We start from the raw sequence: 5,994 nt of genomic DNA, 5'->3' as shown, positions 1-5,994 counted from the left end.
CACCTACAGAGAGCAAACTAACAACCTGCAAACTGGGCTGGAAAAGTATGCCTAACTTGATTAAAGGCATTAAAAGCATAAAAAATGATACATGACAAAAGTAAACAGAAGTTCTAAAGAAGTTGAGAAAAGGATCCCAGACTGTATAAAAATATAAACTGAGAAAAATATAAACCATGAAATTATAAACCCAGTGAATGGGGTTTAAGAAAAAAAGAGAGAGAGATGCAACTGCAAAGAAACATTAATGATGTATGAGTAAATCGACCAGAATAGAGCCCCAAATAGAGAGCCATTCTAAAGGTTAGGTGAGGAAGTTAAGACACTCTTAAAATGAAAAGAATACAAATGTTCAATAACCATCCATTACGAACTCAAGAGAAAAGACAAAAGAATCAGGAGGCAGTACATGAACACCTATGCATTTCTCAAAGTCGACTACAGGTATGACTCCTCAGATGAAGAAATATTTTGAATCTTAATCAGAGTAAGTAAAATAACTAAGTCCCCTTTGATATGCCATTGCAAAACTAGAAAGAAAAAAGTCCTTAAAGTAATTGGAATTATTGTTCTAGAGTAAAACACACAAGTTGAAAAGGAAAATCAGATTGGCAAATCACTTTTCTATATAAAAGTAGAGGCCAGGAAACAATAGTATAATTTCTTTAAAGTGCTAGAAAGATGAATAATAAACTACCATTCAGTAGTGAGGGCACTAAAAGAAAACGTCTTTAGACAAGGATTGAAAAGGTTTGCCACTCACAAATCCCCAATGAAAGAAGAGCAGTTAAAATGTATAATTTAAGGAAGATTTTAAACTTCAAAAGAAATTGAAAACAATTGATGAGCCAAGTAATCGACAAGCATGTGCGTAAAGTTAAACAATAATTGACTGCATAAAATACTGCAAAATAACTATGAGGAGGGTGTGATTTTTAAGTGCTCTAAGATCTTTATATTTTAAATAAAATTGGTAACTGTATTGATTACTGTATACTTAGTCTGGTCAAATCGTGATTTTTTTTCTTGTCACACAGATTGAAGTAGAACAACACAAGTCGCTTCTTCATCCAAAAGCGATGTTCTTACTCTGCCCCTTCTTGATGGCTCAGTGGGTCACTAGCAAAAGGCTCACTGAGTGCTTTTAAAACGGGGATCAGATTCTGATTTTTAAAATTCAAAGATAGTGTCTTAGTTTATCTTCCTGTTGCTGTGACAACATATGCCAACAAAAGCAACCTAAGGGAGAAAGGGTTTGTTCAGCTCACAAGTTCCAGGTTACGGACCATCATGGTAGGGAAGTCACGGTGGCAGGAGCTTGAAAGAACTGTACGTACTGCATCTGCAGTCACTAGCAGATGCACGCATGCTAGTGCTCAGCTTCCCTCTCCATTTTACACAGTCCAGGATCCCTTGGTCTAGGAATGGTCTGCACACAAGTAAGATAGGACTTCTCACATCAATTAACTCAATTAAGACAATCCCTCACAGACATTCTCGGGGGCTAATCTTAAACTAGACAATGCGTCCCAGGTGTGCCCAGAGGTCTCTTCTTACATGTCAAGGTGACATTTAATACTGACCAGCACATCTTCATGAAAACCATCCATAAAAGCCTCTTTTGAGGGACTGGAGAAATGGTTCAGTGGTTAAGAACACTGGCTGCTCTTGAGAGACCCAGATTCTGCTGCCAGCACCCACATGATGGCTTAACCACCGTCCATAACTCCAGTTCCATGGGATCCAATGCCCTCTTCTGATTTCCCGGGGCATTGCACAACATGGGTATACTTACATACGTGCAGGCAAAACACTCGTACACATAAAATAAAAATAATAAAATATTTTAAAGCTTCTTTTATTTTAGAGACTACTTTAAATAGTAAATAGAGAATTATTTTTAAGTGGAAAATATAGCAAAAAGAAACAAAGGCAGGTAGTTAATGCAAAATGAGGTCAGAAGGGGTGAATCTTATATGCTAGTAATTTCAGTCAATATAAATGGATCAACTCGGCAGTAAACTCAGAAATTCTCGGATCAGACAAGTTTCATTCACAGGAACAGGAAACTGTGGAACAAAATAAATAATATTCATTATTTATGAATATTTATGCTACAGGAACCCAAAGTGTTGTTTAAGTAACTTGAAAACACAAAAGAAGAAAAGAAGAATAGGGGACACTCCATAATAAAAAAGACTTCAGTGGCAGGACAAACAAATTCAACGTACGGACCTTGTTTACAACCTGACTCAAACTACCAACGGTGAGAAGGCAGGAGAGAACTGCAGGAATGAAGTACATACTGACTATCACACAACACCAAAAGATTGTTATATCTTCAGATGTGAGTGGTGTTTTGTTATATTAGAAAGAAAATATGAGGCTGGAGAGATGACTCAGCAGTTAAAGGCACTTGCTGCTCTTCTGGAGAACCAGAGTGCGGCACGGGCAGCTCACAATCCCCTGAAACTCCAGCTCCAGGGGATCTGAAGCCCTCTCCTGACCTTCATGGACACTGGAGCACATGTGCACAGAGAGAGAGACAGAGACAGAGAGAGACAGAGAGACAGAGGCATAGACACATGCATACACATAAATAAATAATAAATCTTTTTTTAAAAGAAAGAAAATGCATTATTTAGGGATACATTGAAAGCACATTACAGTAAAGGGGTAAGATATGTGGAAAGTAGCATAAAGTACTTGTTCAGGGAAAACCAAACAAAAAGAAAATGAATCTCTTTAAAGGATTAAGGAAAGCAAATGTGATAAAATCTTGATAATTGATTAATCTGACTAATGAACACTTATGGGATTCACTGCATATATTCTCTACTTATGAATAAACATCTTTTGTTGAATATATTTTTTAAAGATTTTAGAGTAGCTGCCAACTGTTCTTAAAAAAACTAAATTAAAATGACAATTTTTAATAAAATAGAAAACAATAGATCCTATCAATGCTCACCAAGAGAAAGCTTGAATATCTATGCTTACATCAATCAACTAGATCTCAAAGCAAAAATGAAAAGCCAAGGGGAATAGAGAAACTAGTAAAAGAAACAAGGAGAAAAAATCTGAACTTGTAGTTGCCTAATACCATGGTCCCAAATACATACAATTTGGCAGCGTGCGAGGAGATGAAGAATCACGCAGCGTGGGAAAAGTTAAGGCACCACAATGAGTTGAACCGCTGCCCCTTCCAACATGAGCTCCCTCCTGACACCCGCCTTCTGTTGTAGTTTGGAGAAAGGGCTTTTTACACGTGTAATAGAAGATCTGTAGATGATATTTTGTATTATCTCAGGTGTGCGTGTTAGTGTGTGTAGGGGGTCGGGGTGGGGGTCTGAGTGTGGGTATGCACATCTGAGTGCAGGTGTCTGAGGAGGTCAGAGGCATCAAATGCCCTGGAGCTGGAGTTAAGGTGGTTGTGAGTGGCCTGACATGGGAACTGGAAACAGAATTGGGGTCCTCTGCAAGAGCAGTATGCACCCTTAACCGCTGAGCCATCTCTCCAGCCCTTGCTTTCTTATTTTATGTAGCAATGCAGTGTCATCCTATCTCAGCCTCCCAAGTGCTGAGACTGCAGCTGTGGTCTGCTAAGAACTATTCTTGTGATTCTTGTGTCTATGTGCATGCATGCATGTGTGTGCATGTTCTTGTGTGCCTGTGGGTGAGCACATGCATGTAGAGGCCAGAGGACAACCTCAAGTGTTGTTCCTCAGGTGCTGTTCATTTGTTTTGTTTTGTTTTGTTTTGTTTTGTTTTGTTTTGTTTGTTCTGAGGCAGGGTATCTCATTGGACTGAAACTCACCAAGTGGTCTAGGCTGGCTGGCCAGAGACCCACATTTTTTTACCTTCCCAGTACTGGGAATGCAAGTATGAACTACCACATCATTTATTTTTACATGGGTTCTGGAGATTAAGCCAGGTCCTTGTGGTAGCAAGGCAAGCAGGTTATCAACCGAGCTATTTCCCCAGCCCTAACAAGAATTCTTATGAGAGAAAAGGCACACATGCAGAAAGCCACGTGAAGAGGCAGCTACTGGAGTTTATGAGCCCAAGAATACCTTAAGGTACCAGAAAGTGAAGAGGGAAGAAAGTGCCTCCATTAGAGCCTCAGGGGAAGTTCAGAGATGCCTTCACCTTAATGTCACACGTCTGTCTTCAAGAACTTCAAGTCAGTAACTTTCTGTTGTTCTAAGCAACTCAAATTGTGAGAGTTTGCTATTGAAACCCTAGGAAACTAATAGACATATCTATCTCCGAAGTGGGTAAATCAAGCAAACAAACCAGAGCTATAGTTCCCTCCTCCCCTCCCATGAGCCTGGAGCTTTGGTCTCCAACTCCGAGTCATCGTTCACATTCCTCTGGTAGTGGGCTGATGGCAGAGCAGATTTGGGGTTGGAGGACTTCCCAATGTTGGGCAGCATTTTCTGAGTGACTGGATTCCCCCACAACATCCTCTTCTGAGGTCCCAGGTCATGCACGGCAGTGGCTTTGCCTCTGTGAGGCTTATGCTAGGCACAGGGGAGGTCTCTGTCATTTGCAGATTCTAGTCTTGGGAGGACTGATTCTCTAGAATGGACTTCCCACCTCCCTTGATGGCCAGCTGTGCTCTTGACTCCACATGTGGTCCTGGGCATCCAGGCCTCTCCCATTACCAGGAAACGAGGGGTTTTCCATTATTTTTCTATTATTCTTCTACAGCCCCAGTGTGCCTTCACCTGTGCCCTACAGATAATGTAAAACACCTCATTAAACTTCTAAAAATAAAAACCAGTCTGGGAAGTTTAAAAACAAAAGAGTACTATAGTAACTAAACTGATAGAATTAAAATTAAAAATACGCAATTGTATTTTAAAATTCAATTTGCAATTCTATACATCTACTATAATTTGAGTATTTTTTTACTGACAAAATTGTACCACCAAGCTTCAACAATACTGTGAAATTTATCACTGTTACCATAATCGGGATTTAGCTTTCATTCCCTTTCCAAATTCTCCAACCTATACAAGTTTTTCAATGTAATCATGCTATTTTTTTTAATGCTAATAAAATAAAATAAGTTAATAAAAATCAAAGATTTCAACAGTATAATTAGCCATTTTTTACCTAGTGGACATGTTTGCAATTCTACTCTCAATTATTTTCACATTCCTTTCATCTATATAAAGTTAAGTAATAGTATAGCCAAAAATAATTTGAGTTAACATTGCAGAACTGAAATCATTTTTTCTCTAAATGAGCAGGTGCATCATCCAAGTGTGAGGAAAATTAGCTTAGAACTTTCTGACCCTTCATTGTAGTGGAGACAGCCTGTCATCTTCTGCTTAAGAGAGAATGTAGTTCACTAATTAGCCACAAATAAACAACTGCATGCAGGCTCTTTGTTTTATCTATTTTGGATTATTCTTACAGGAACTCACATGTTCAAGGACACAATTCTATTGTCATTTCCAAGTCAGTGCTCGAGTTACCAGCCTTGTCATATTACTCCCAGGATAATTACTCTTAAAGTCAAGTCCCCGGAAGCAAGAAGGGTTTTGTTGTCACTGTTGCTGTTTTTCCTGGTGTTGATCAACCCTGAGGCTTCCTAAGTAAATACACAGAAAAGTAGCATGCTTAAATAACTTCAGCGTGAATCACATCATAGATTTTACATGCCTCTCCACTGAACAGGTTAACACACTGGACATCTAGGAAGGAGGGAAAAGTAAAGGCAATTTTCAGAAAAGAGTCACAGTTACCCTTCCTAGCTGATCCTGAAACAAAGGTCAGCAGTCAAAACCGAGCAATGTGATGGGCGATTGTGATGGTCTGTGCTGCCTTCTGCTTTCTCTGTAAATTACATTATTCAGTTCATTGTCTCCCCGGGGCAAGAACTGGGTATTTATTCATCCATCTATCGATCATCTATCTATCTATCATCTATCTATCTATCATCTATCTATCTATCTGTCTATCTAATCTGTTATAACTCTACTT

At 39.0% G+C, this 5,994-nt stretch overlaps 1 non-coding gene across 1 annotated transcript; it reads right to left on the bottom strand.

Annotated features, from left to right (window-relative positions):
* Positions 1–1,024: 1,024 nt before the first annotated feature.
* On the bottom strand, positions 1,025–1,155 carry LOC115072813. The gene has a single exon (XR_003851832.1). It is a non-coding gene; the product is annotated as a small nucleolar RNA SNORA21 (small nucleolar RNA).
* Positions 1,156–5,994: the final 4,839 nt, after the last annotated feature.

Source organism: Nannospalax galili, unplaced genomic scaffold (assembly GCF_000622305.1).
Source record: "Nannospalax galili isolate Female #2095 unplaced genomic scaffold, S.galili_v1.0 scaffold162, whole genome shotgun sequence".
NCBI classification, from domain to species: domain Eukaryota; kingdom Metazoa; phylum Chordata; class Mammalia; order Rodentia; family Spalacidae; genus Nannospalax; species Nannospalax galili.
The sequence above is the reverse complement of the archived record's forward strand: the minus strand, read 5'-3'. Positions and strand labels throughout refer to the sequence as shown.